The sequence below is a fragment of the Urocampus carinirostris genome, chromosome 7, assembly GCF_059441175.1.
Source record: "Urocampus carinirostris isolate Australia breed hairy pipefish chromosome 7, RoL_Ucar_1.0, whole genome shotgun sequence".
NCBI lineage: Eukaryota > Metazoa > Chordata > Actinopteri > Syngnathiformes > Syngnathidae > Urocampus > Urocampus carinirostris.
Genome location: NC_142355.1, coordinates 8,995,399 through 9,009,325, shown reverse-complemented (window position 1 = coordinate 9,009,325; position 13,927 = coordinate 8,995,399). Strand labels below are relative to the sequence as shown.

Sequence of the window (13,927 nt, the reverse complement as noted above, 5' to 3'; positions counted from 1 at the left end):
ATGGCTTTTGCTGACCACCACAAAGGTAAGAAATCCAATTCATAATTATTTTCTTTATCCATTTTTTTATTTTTACACGTTCATGTTAGCGTAATCTTTCGTACGGAAGATTACGACAACGCGAACGTACGATTAGCCTGGGTTAGCTTTATGTTTACGTTAAACATTCAAGGTAAACATTCAGGGTGTTGGAACGGAGCCCAACATTCAGGGTGTTGGAACGGAGCCCCCTTTCCAATGAACCGCTCACCACTTGTTGTGGAGACCCGGGTGCTAAATGACTTGTAAACGACCTGATTTTTTTATTTTTACACGTTCATGTTAGCGTAATCTTTCGTACGTAAGATTACGATAACGTGGACGTACGATTAGGCTGGGTTAGCTTTATGTTTATGTTAAACATTCAAGGTAAACATTCAGGGTGTTGGAACGGATTAAAACGATTTACATTATTTTTTAAAAGGAAAAATGATTTCGGTGATCGAACAAATCGGTTTTCGAACAGGGTTCTGGAACGGATTATGGTCAAGAACCGAGCTTCCACTGTACTTGAATCGTTTTTCACGCATGGCCTGTAATTACTGCTGATATTGAACATTTTGGGGAGATATTCGCGTCATTTTTTATTAATTTGCCGGATAAAAAGCAATCGATTTGAAACTGCGACATTTGAAGCAGAGAGGCTGTCACTCTATTGTGGAGCTCACGCCAGCACTACCGCACCCATAGAAGTATCTTATAGGTTCCCGGCTTCTGCTTCGCCAGCCAAATCGAAAGCAAGATAAAAAAAGAAGGCAATCGACAGAAATTGTCACTACTCAAAAATGTATCGAAATATCTTTTTAAAAAACGCTATGAAGCCTCTGTGATTCCCCACTAGCCTTCTGGGCTAACCTGTGGTAGTAAACAGAGCTTATCACCAGCTCAGTAGCCTAGATGGTAAGGCGCCCGCTTTGAGACTGGGAGGTCGGTGGTTCGCGCCCCGGCCGAGTCATTCCTAAGACTTAAAAAGTGGTCGGCGGCGCCCTCTGTTGGCTGCGGCTGCATCGGCTCGCTACAACGGGTCAGGTGCAATCGACATTTCGTTCTGTGTACATTGTTACACAGAATGACAATACAAGGAAATTATTATTATTATTATTATTATCAAACTCAACACTCAACAAACTTGTTGTTAGTTTGCTACAGTAACCATTTTATAAATAATGTTTATTTTACCACCAGTTGATGGATCGAATTGTAGGAGAGATGAATCTACTTTCCTGTAATGTTTTGCTTGGAAGCACATTAATGGGAATATTTAAAAAATTGTGTGCCCATATAGTGCATTTGTATGCAGTCTACAACAATATATAGGCAATATATGGAATATACTGTGTGTGTATATTGCCTATATTGTAAGAAAAATGGATGTTATCATGTTTGAGAGTCTTCTGTCATCTCATGCTTCGATTCACGGAAAATATGTGCTTTAATTTGATCCGCTTACCAAGTAGGCACACATTTCTTACATCTTTAATGTTGCATGAACTGTGATTTTTATTTTATTTTGCACACTATTAGGCAATATTTGTCGATTTATCATTTTCCCTTAGTATAAACGGGTTTCATGAGTGCATATATTTACCATTACACAGAAAGCTGTTTATCAAAGGGTAGTTAGAAAAACATTTGGTTTTAAATTGCACATAATAAAAGCGGTAACATGCTGATTGATTGATTATTCTCAGACCGTTATTTCCATTTGTTTTTTTAATAATGCTTCAATCAAGTCTGAGCTATAGCTTTTGAATTTCATTTTGTATCTCTGTCTAAGTCAACGAGGAGGAAGATAAACATGCAAGGCATTGCAATTGCAGTGGAGTGCGGGTGAATTGGCCAAGGATCAAAAGACGTGCTCGAAAGGGGGGGAAAGAAAATCGCAGAGCTAAAAATATCCCCTGCTGGCTCCAGGTTGAGAAGCCTTTTTCTGTATTGTATTTCCTCGCAATGGCTTCCTGCATCACACAAATGTGCTTTCATTTATATCTGCTTCATTTAAATGATCGCAGCATCCGGGACCTCTATGGGTAGGTCCTTTGTACCTCTTATATATTTAAGGAAATAAACTGATTTCTTATCAGGCCCATATACAGCACTGGTTCTCAACTGGTTTGACTTCAGGACCTACCGTTCCACCATAATGATAAGCTGTGTCCCAAATCAAGAAAATAAATTTCACATCTAAAAGTTATCCTATGAAATGATCGTGCAGTTTGCAGTAGAGATAGTACAATAGAATCACCTTTAAAATAAAATTTAAAATTAATACAAGCAAAACCAAGTAACGTATTAGCTCGCATACAAGCCTACAATGCATATAAGTGACCCCCTTAAACTGATTAACATACGAAAATAAATAAAATATATAAATAGATGGTGTCCCTAAGCATCCATAATCACTTCATTATGCAGTTAATAAAGATTAATAGACTGGTAAAAACCCCAAAATATGACATTTCTAAGCTATTTACCGTGCCTTCTAGCAGCGCTTCAATGGCAGACATTCATACACGTTCATATTTCGCAATCGTTTCCTCTTTCGACTCAATCTTTGTCACTCTGTTCCACTTTTCCTTTACCCTATCACTAACTTTCATGGGCCCCATTATAGAATAGAATAGAATAGAATAGAATATACCTTTATTCTCATTGTTACAAAATGGGTTAACATATTGTGACAACGAAATTGGGCATGGCACTCCAGTTTCACACATTCACAGTGAGGTAAAGAAACCAAGACGATAAGGAACAGAGAAGATAAGGTTATAAAACAAGGAGGATACAGTTATAGTTATAATTTACACAATATTTACACAAAAAAGGAAGGCATGTAGGATGTTACATACAGTTGGTATCGTAAGGGTTTGTGCAATATGCATTTGGTGCAAAAATAGTCAACATAGTGCAAAAAATAGTCAACATTGTGCAAGGTGAGCAGTAAACATAGTGCAGTCAACATTGTGCAAGAAACATAGACATGAGTACCATTTTAAGTTTGTATGAGGTAGTGTGTTTGCAAGAGTTTTCAATTTTTTGTGCGGTGTGTATTTAGGGTGGTAATGGCTCTCGGGAAGAAACTGTCTCTGAGTCTGTTTGTTTTTGTTTTGTGTGACCTGTAGCGCTTGCCGCAAGGCAGCAGGTCCAAGAGGTGGTGAGAAAAGTCCTTGATGATGTTTTCTGCTCTGCTGAGGTAGCGAGAGCAGGCAATGTCCTCCAGACTGGGCAGAGAGCACCCGACGATTTTCTGGGCTGTTTTGATGACCCTCTGGAGCGTTTTCCTATCAGCAGCTGTGCACCCAGCATACCACACCGTAATGCAGTATGTTAGAATGCTCTCCACTGTGGCTTTGTAAAAGGACACCTGCAGCTGCTGTTTTAGATGATTTTTCCTGAGCACTTTCAGATAGAAAAAGGAAATAAAAACCAAGAAAAATAAATGAGAGTAGTTCCTCTCAAACGCTCCGATTGACTGAACAGATAGACGAGATCAAGCTGGAAACGGGTCCTCGACCCACTGTAGGGCCCCACCCATCATTCGAGAATCACAAATCTTTTGGACTCAAAGCTTTACCGCTAATCCAGTTTTTTAAGATGTGTATTTCTTTTTGTTATGACTGTATTATAGCAAGAGGCAACCCGCAGCAGTCAAAGCTCAATTTGGTACAAAGTTGCATCCAACCAGCTCGAATCAACTGAAACTACTCCTCAGACTGGTGTGGCGCACGGTGCTGCAGAGGCTGCTCCTTATGTCACGAGGCGAAAATCAATATGCACACAGCGAGGCTGATCATTTTGCTTGATAACTAGCGGTGATGCGATCATCAAATCAAAATGTATTTGTCTAACACTTTTCAACCACATGCATCTCAATGTGCTGTAAAAAATATTGAATGTACATAACGAAAAAAAATAACCTTTCACCACAACCAACTAGCCAAAAAGCCAAATACACAAACAATGATTGAGAATGAATGGGTGCCATCTGATTAACTATGGAAAAGAATGCCATATCTTCTGATGAGCAACCCCAAATGTTGAAAAAAACATGGTTGGTTGAGGTTATAGTGGCACCATTTTTGTTGACAATATCTCTGTATTATTTGTAATTGCAACATCCATTACAGCCTGGTCATCCTGAAAGGGGGATTACCACATGTGTGGTCCCTTCTCAAGGTTTTTCATTTTCCTCATGTTGAGGTTTTTGAGTTTTTCCTTGCCCTCATGTTGGTTTCAGATCAGGGGATGGTGTAATAGTAGTCTGAAATACAGTGGAACCTCGGTTCTCGACCATAATCCGTTCCAGAACCCTGTTCGAAAACTGATTTGTTCGATCACGGAAATCATTTTTCCCATTAAAAATAATGTAAATCGTTTTAATCCATTCCAACACCCTGAATGTTTACCATGAATGTTTACCGTAAACATGAGGCTAACCCAGGCTAATCAAACGTTTGCGTTATCGTAATCTTCCGTACGAAAGATTACGCTAACATGAACGTGTAAAAATAAAATAATCAGGTCGTTTACAAGTCATTTAGCACCCAGGTCTCTACAACAAGTGGCTAGCGCTTCATTGGAAAGGGGGCTCCGTTCCAACACCGTGAATTTTGGGCTCAGTTCCAACACCCTGAATATTTACCTGAATGTTCAACGTAATCATAAAGCTAACCCAGGCTAATCGTACGTTCGCGTTATCGTAACCTTTTGTACAACAGATTACGCTAACATGAACGTGTAAAAATAAAAAAATCAGGTCGTTTACAAGTCATTTAGCACCCGGGTCTCTACAACAAGTGGCTAGCGCTTCATTGGAAAGGGGGCTCCGTTCCAACACCCTGAATTTTGGGCTCAGTTCCAACACCCTGAATGTTTACCTTGAATGTTCAACGTAATCATAAAGCTAACCCAGGCTAATCGTACGTTCGCGTTATCGTAACCTTCCGTACGAAAGATTACGCTAACATGAACGTGTAAAAATAAAAAAAAAGGATAAAGAAAAGAATTATGAATGGGATTTCTTACCTTTGTGGTGGTCAGCAGAAGGCGCAGGCAAGATCAGACACTCGCACACAACTTTCATATTTGGCTATTATGTCTTTCTTAAAGGCAATAATTGTACGAACAACTTTTCTTTTTTCACCTGTCCTGCTTGCACCGACCTTCTTCGGAGGCATAGTTAGGGGCTAAAACACTCCGTTCACCGATATAAAAAGCGAAAGCAAAAAGAGGCGAATGCGCACGTGATAACAGTTGGTCACGAGGGGTGGGGGCAATCTACACCCGTAAGCTGCTCAGCATTGCACCCTAGCGTACGCACTCACGCATTACCGGCGTTCCAACTCCGAATTTTTGACTGAACAGTGAAGCAAGAATTTCTCTAAATTTTTGGTCGAACTCTGATTTGTTCGAACTGAGAGGTGTTTGGATACCAAGGTTCCACTGTAATAACCTGTGCAGCTCTTTGAGACTCTTTGTGATTAAGGGCTATACAAATAAAAATGACTTGACTTGACCATTTCCTGTGGTGTGTCTTGGGAAGGTTACAGCCTGCTGGCGGCCAACCCTCTCCAGGCTATCATATACTGGATGAAAAAAAAAACAATTTGTTTAAAGCCGCAAAATGATAAAAGCCTTATATGAGCCTTAAAATGAATGCAACACATTTTGTATCTATATCAGCTACAGTATATACAAGCACGGGGAGAACATGCAATCTCTAGTCAGGAAGGCTGGCAGCTGGAATTGAACCCGTGACCTCAGAATTGTGCCACAGACCGCGCCTTGCAGCTTCATACAAAGTATATACTGACGAAAAATTAGAAAATACTTCATAAATACAACTACTTCGTTACTAAAAAGTGCCTATTTCAGGATTAAACTCTTAGCCTTTTACAGTGACTTCTGTGTTCAATTTGGGGCCGTAGCGAGGGGTTGAGTTTTATTGAAGGCTACCCCTTTCAAAGTTGGAGCTTCAAACACAAGCAAAAGATAAATGTGGTGAAGTAGTTGAAACTTAATATTTATTTCGTACATTTTTACAGCAATGGAAACTGTTAAAAGTTTTTGTGTCATGTTCGTTCTCTTACGTAAACCATATTAAAAGAAAAATATTTTTCTTGGAAAAGCGCCAGGGAACCACTCGGCAGTGCTAAAGGCCGCATGTGGCTCCTAGGCCTCTGGTTGCCGGCCCAAGGGGAAGCATATACAGTAAAAAAGTACCGGGCTTACAATTGAACCTTGGGGAACCACCCATTTTACTTCATGGGTTCTGCAATTCAACAAAACCGCCAAACCCCCTTTCAGACAAAAGTAAATTTTTCAGCGCATTTGATTTCAGTGTGTGCCGCAAAATGATTTGATCAAATCTAGGAAATAAGAATTATGCCAGAGCCTTCGTCACATGTCAAAATAAGTAGACAACTTAAAAATTGTCTCCCGCCTGCAGTTTCTAAAATGCGTTCAGTCATTTTTGTCCTAAACAATGGTATAAAAAAAAAGGTGCGAGCAAAGTTATTTCGGAAAAATGTCACAAAATACTGCAAACGAGGATACGTGTGTACCTTCAGTGCAAAGAGTGCGTGCACCCTTTGTAAAGCCCAGATCATTCCTACTGCTCACTCAATAAAATTGCTCTGAGTGCTTTGCTAGAGCTTCTGGGTACAACATTTGTTTTAGGTTAAGGTTGGTTCTGTGGATTTTCATCATGAAGTGTCTCAACAATGAATATACATTGTTAAATGATCGTCTATATAAAGTAATATTTTGCGATTTGCAGCCACAACCGGGTCTGTTGGTGTTACACCATGACTGTAAGCCAGCCTTGCGTGGCTGGCACTGCATGGTTGATGCTATCGGTGTTTGTGAGTGTGTGTGAATGGGTAAGTGTGAAGCAAATTGTAAAGCGCTTTTGGAGGTCTTCAGTGACTTGAAAAAGCACTATATAAATGCAAAACATTTACATTTAAAGTGTAGATAAAATTGTGTCATTTTTATACTGGAATGAACCCGTGGCACATCAGTGTTGTAATGTAATCGATTGGTCGGTAATCCTCTCTTCATGAAGCGATGTATTAAAAAGATGCACAGGTTGTATTTTATCCAAGAGCCATATGTACTCATCAAAGGGGCCATCTATGGCTTTCGAGCCATAGGTCCTCGACCCTTGATCTGTAGGGTAGGAATAAAACCCGTTCAACACAGTACAAGAGATGCTCTCCAGGTTTCTGAGTCTACCGTAAATTCCGGACTATAGAGTGCACCTGATTATAAGCCGCACCCACCACATTTTAAGAGGAAAACTGCTTTTATACTCACACAAGCCGCACCTGTATATAAGCCGCATGCGCCCACATTATAACATGAAACACAATCACAAAAGTAAGCCGAACCCGACTTTATGTCCCGCGATTGTAACCGAATATATAATACACAGTCCAAAAAACCACAGCCGACTAAATGAACAGAACATGATACCGGTGCTTAAGGTTTGATGCAGACCTGCAGAGTCCGGGTCCCGTTGAAAGTAATCCAAGGAAAAAAAATCTATATTTCCAAAAGTAAGGGTGGGAAAAATATATATCCACTATTGTCCGCTGCGTTCACAAACACGTTTCACCTTTACTCCACTTCCCGTTAGCCCCCGTTGTTTTCGCCCCTTCTTTTTGATTCGCCCGTGGAAAACATATCAGAATTAGTGTCTAAAATAAATACATTACAAAAATATACAGTTGCAAATACATATTATACATGGTTACACATATTTACAGAGAAAGACGATACACCGAGAGAGTTTTCAAAGCTTTATTAATAATAATATAACTTTCATCCCAAACCGTGACTTTGACAGGTAGCAACACGCTACTAGCAACACGCTCGCAAAACAGTAAACGGGTCTGTTAAAAAAATATACCGTACTTTTAAAAATCCCGGTAACCCGTCCTCATCTTCCTCCTTAAACTTTGTCATATAGACGTCGTCCCACGCTCCCTTATTCCAAATCATATTCCAAAACACGCTAGCAACACGCTCGCGAGGTAAAGTTTACGTGCAATAGCTCTGTTTCCTTCTTTATCGGATTGCTCGATTGCTTTTAGCTTGAAAGCTGCGTCATGTGCCTTTCTTTTTGCAATTTGCATGATGAGGGTAAGTTTAGGCTAATTTAATTTGTGCACAAGCTAAGAAGTTGCAGTCTTCCTCGGCGCATATATTCCAGCGGTCTAAATCTTACCTTTTGTACTCGAGCGCTGGTCATCAAATTGATCAAAAAGCACCCCCATTAATCCAGTAGCACCAGGTCTTTGAGTGTGCCCGATTTTTAAAATCATTAAAAGGTTGCAGCTGTACTCTGATGAATTCTAAAACTGGTATAGTACTTCTGTAAAATGCTGTTTTCACCACTCTTTAGAGGTCTTGTTACGTTCCCCACAGTCACTAAGATGCGTTTTTCTACAACCATATGTTTGTTTGGATTGTTTTATGCTGACATACTCTTTGTCAACATCTTCACTTTCTTTATGCATTTGCATATGTTAACGTGAAACAAACATCCAGTCACACACATAGTTCCATAAAGTGAGTTAACTTCTGCTTTATAAGTGGTTGTCATGGAAACAGAAATCGAGCAGACTTTGTATGAACCATCCGATGTTTTACTATGTTTAATTGTGAATGATGAGATACAAAAATGGCTGATTATGCACCAGCTGGCGCTTCATTAGAATTCTTAGTGTACATCACCATATAAAAAGAAAAGTTCGAACAAACTAAAAAAACTAAACAAACTGGCATACATGTTTTTAAATATGCCATTGAAGTATCCTGTGTATTGATATAAAGTCTATTCAGTGAAGTGCTTGTAAATGCTTGAAGTTGTTGCCATCTTTCTCAGGCTAGGTATTGTTGGGCTAAGGTAAGGAGCTAGGGTGGGTCCTGAGATCAAACCAGTTAAACCAGTGCTGTAGATGTACCAGATAAAAAAAAAATATATATTTACTGATATATAAAAGAGGTACAAAGGACATACCCATACAGGTCTTAAGTTCTCGGATCCTGCGATCAATTAAATGCAGCAGATATAAATAGAATAGAATAGAATAGAATATACCTTTATTGTCATTGTTACAAATGGGCTAACATATTGTGACAACGAAATTGGGCATGACACTCCAGTTTTACACATTCATAGTGAGGTATGAGCAAGAAGATAAAGGAACAGAGAAGATAATGTTATAAGACAAGGGGGATAAGGCTATAGTTATAATTTACATGGTATTTACACAAGAAATGTCGGCATGTGGGATGTTACATACAGGGTTGTCGTGATAACGTTGGTATCGTAACGGTTGTGCAATATTGCATTTGGTGCAAAGTCATCATAGTGCAAAAATAGTCAGCATGAAACAGGAAATGGTCAGACATTGTGCAATTTGAGCATTAAACGTAGTGCAGTCGACATGTGCATGAACAAGACATGAGTAACATTATATTCGTATGAGGTAGTGTTGGCACGAGTTTTAAGTTTTTTTTTTTTTTGTGCGGTGTCTGTTTGAGCAGTGAACAAACATAGTGCACATTTATGTTATGCAGGAAGCCAATGCATATACTGTAAATACAATACAGCACCTGGAGCCAGCAGAGGATATTTTTCAAATGAGGGTTTTAAACTTATTTTACCTTCCCAAAATGGGATTCGGGCTAGGAATAGCAACTAAGGTTTAGGTTTCCTACTAGGGTATTAAACTGAATCCAGGTTTCTCAAATATGGTTGGGGCTACAGTTTGACCTAGAGTTAGTTTTAGGGTGTCACGGAACAGGGCAGGAAACAGAATTTAGAACCCACTCGCGTAACGTACTCACAATTTATTCGGGAGAGGAGGAATGCGCGCACACTCGATCCGGGGATCGATGGTCACGTAAGTGGATTCAAATCCGAAAAAGAAAAGTTGTCAAAAACAAACGGATCAGGCCAAAAATAAAATAGGATCAAACACAGGCAGATTCACAGAACTCGGCATTTAACACAGTTTAACAGAAGTCTTGCAGAAGTCTCACAGAGGTATCACTGGCGTTTCACAAACGCTCAGACAACTAACGGCTCAAAGGAGCGCGTTTAAGTACTGCCAAGGAGCAATCAGTCAATGCGTCTCAGCCGGTGTCCATGGGCGGGGCCAATTGGGTGCCGTGGCAACCGCGACAGAATCAGGCGCCACCCGACTGGGACCAACTGGGCGCCATGGCAACCGTGACATAGGGCTAGGAACTAGGGTTTGAGCTCCCTTGAGGGATCTAAACCGAACGTAAGGTTCCAGAGTGGGTTTATAGCTAGGGTTAAGGTTTGAAAGTGGGTCAGGGCAGGGGTACTGCTCAGGTTAAGTGTAGAGCTGCGGTTAAGAGCTAGGGATCAGGCAGGTAGGTAGGGTTTTAAATAGATTGAGGTTCCTAAATAAGGTTGGGGTTAGAGGTCTATCTATCTATCTACCCTGGTCATATCCCTCGGGAGGAGTGACCAACAGCAAGACAAACACATACAAAAGGAAAAAGTAGCAAAAAACACACACAACATTTTTTGGACAATGCCCAACCCAAATGCCCTAATACCCAAACAAGTTAAGCACCTCGGCAGCCCAGTTGGTCATACTTTCATCCCTCCAGATGAAACAGGACACAAGAAAGCGGCCATGTCACTCGGATCAGGGTGACACAACAAACTCTTCTGTTCAACAGCAGGGCCCGACAGCTTTCGCTGGTTTACCCCTGCCGCATCATACGGGTGCCCTGCCCATCCCTTAGAACAAGTCTAAACATCCCACTATCCTTTTAAAACACCTCTCCACTCATTCCTATCACCAACAAGAGCTCTAGCTTCCACTATATTTAGACCTCTTGGGTCTAAATATAATGGTCATATAGGGCCTTATAGCGTTATAGGTAGGGTTTGAAATTAAGGCTTAGGCTTCGGTCCTTATGATCGGCGGTGTATTTCTTATTCTAATGGTACTTGAGAAATTGGTAAATTATTTTTGGAAGTCCTTAAAAAGTGCTTGAATTTGGCCATGAACAAGGTGTACGAACTCTGATGTGGAAATGTTCTTTTTTTTTTTATTTGGAAATGTATCAAAATATGTCATGTTTTTATCTTGGATTTGGAAGTAGTTAGTTTTAAAATATCTAAGTACCAATTGCAGTCTAAGACTTAAAAAGTGGTCGGCGGCGCCCTCTGTTGGCTGCGGCTGCATCGGCTCGCTACAACGGGTCAGGTGCAAACGACATTTCGTTCTGTGTACATTGTTACACAGAATGACAATACAAGGAAATTATTATTATTATTATTATTTACATTGCCAAAAGAGGACTCATAATGTCCACTTTATGAAATAACAATCACTCTCACAACTTTAAATGAGCTTTATTTATGAATTCTTACTTAAAGCTTGTATTATTTAAAACAACACTATCATCTGAATGCCAAAATGGTGCCGATTTTATCAAACACACCATAATAAAATACTCAGAATTATGTTCCCTCGTCGTATTTTTTAAAATTAACACCGATCATGGTCAATGTTGACTATAAAATATGTGAGATGAGCTACTCGGATACTCCTAGAGTATAATTGAAACAAAAAAAAGATTCATTGTGACACAGATTCACGCAGTTCTCATAAACAGAGGTTGTTTATTACAAGTAATAAACTTGCAAATGTGTGACTTTACAAAGTGTGAGTATGCTATAAAAAAATCAACAAGCATGCAGTATAAAAAAATCAAATGTAGCATTTATATGTCAAAATATATTTATTGTCATTGATAACAACGTAGTGAGTATTGTTTATAACCAGGTGTGACACGCATAAACATTTAATACAAATTTAAAAGAAACAAATGAGATATAAAGAGTGTCTGGATAAATAGGAAAGATCCTTTACAAGGTAGTGCTTAGAGAATGTAGTTGTAAGTGCATCGTAACAATAGTGCAATGAAAAATAGTGCAATAACTCTGCTGGGCCTACCCTACCACAGCCCAGGAGTTGTGTGTTCAGTACAATGTTAAAACGACTGCCGTAAATTCCAGACTATAGAGCGCACCTGATTATAAGCCGCACCCACCACATTTTAAGAGGAAAAACCATTTTGTACTTACACAAGCCGCACCTGTATATAAGCCGCATGCGCCCACATTAAAAGAATGTAACACAAACACAAAATTAACCCGGCTTTAAGTCCCGCGAACGAAACTGATTGTCCTTCATTAAATACACAGTCCAAAAATCACAGCCGGCAAAATGAACGGAAAATGATACCGGTACTTAAGGTTTGATGCAGACCTGCAGAGTCCGGGTCCCGTTGAAAGCGGTTGTTTGTACTACCTAAACACGGCTAATTGTGGGTGGTTTCGTGTGTTTGTTGTAAAAGCCGTTTGATGGCGCTAGCTAAAGTATGTTGTTATTCTCAGAAGTTAGCTCTTTCACTTTCCTTAAAATGAACACAGACCATTTTTTTAACTGTTGTTTCTCAAAACGCTCCACAAACACTCATCAAATATCACATTTTCACTGTTTTTATTTTCAATATGCAACTTGTAGTGGTAACAAGCGAAATAAGCTGCGATGGCTGCATGTGGTTGAGAGCGGTTAATACAATCATACTGAATGGTTTGTAGTGGTTTCGCCACAGTCCTGTTCCGTGTAAATTGATTATGTAAGACATGGCTACACTTGCGGGTCATGTTTTGGTCCATTCAGTTCCAGTGTGAAGAGTCCTGGATGAGTCACCCAATAACTCCTTGCCATCATGCCAGCGATCACTTCGTTTTAATGGCGGGGGGGTATACTGTATACCTGTATACGTTTTTTTAAGCATTTTTGAAGGGACGCCGCTACTTCGCGGGTTTTCAGTTTTCGCAGGTGGTCTCGGTCCCCATTAACCGCGATAACCGAGGGATTACTGTATTACCATATTGCTGCTTTTGTAATGAATCCCCAGACCTTCATTCACAGTTCCTTTTATAAGCCGGTTACTTGGAAGCTGCCTACAAATACCTGTAAAAGTATGTTTTAATAAGAAAGAAAGTCAATAGGTAGCCGGCTCCTCTCAGCCATTTTCGAAAGCCGTAACTCCTGACTCCCTTTAATAATTGACCAGGAGCGCTTGCTATTCAAAATCCATCCAAATGACCACCGGGCTTTAATGTCCAAGAGACTCCATAGTTGCGGGCTGTGCTTTAATTGACGACTTTCTGTTGGTGTGTGTCTCTGTGTTGGTGTGCTAGCTGCTAATTGACTGGCTGTTAAAGCTTTTAATGAAGAGTAGGCAGTCAGCTCTCCAATTAGCCGCTGGGAGCCATCAGGGGGAGGAAAGTGGAAGGGTGCTCAAGAGAACGGGCGAGATGGGGGAGGGAGCCGCTGATGAGTGCTGGAATAAAAACGCAAATGCTCTCCAGTCACAAGTGGGGGAACAGACTGAAAAGAGGCGCAATAATAAATGACCTTTTCAGAGCTTATTTGGGTTCCTGCCATTCATTGACGACTGAACGAGCTCGGATGGAGTTTAGCCTTGTTAAAAAGGGAATGAGATTCTTAAGACTGACCGTATTTTCCGAAATGGTCAGAAATTTTAAAGCGTCCGCTATAATCCGATGTGCCTCATATATGGGAAAATACAATGGATTAAAATGAAAATGCATACCGTAAATTCCGGACTATAGAGCGCACCTGATTATAAGCCGCACCCGCCACATTTCGGGAGGAGAATCGATTTTGTACCTAAACAAGCCGCACTTGTATATTAGCCGCATGCGCCCACATTGAAAAGATGCAACACAAACACAAAATTCTGGTTTGAACAATTTCCATACCCGACACAGTTAAAAAATCCGGTACTTAAGGTT

General features: G+C 40.1%; 1 protein-coding gene across 1 annotated transcript in view; it reads left to right on the top strand.

Moving 5' to 3' along the window:
* Positions 1-13,927, top strand: part of necab2 (N-terminal EF-hand calcium binding protein 2) — a 164,912-nt gene that overhangs the window by 93,823 nt on the left and 57,162 nt on the right. The window lies entirely within an intron of this gene.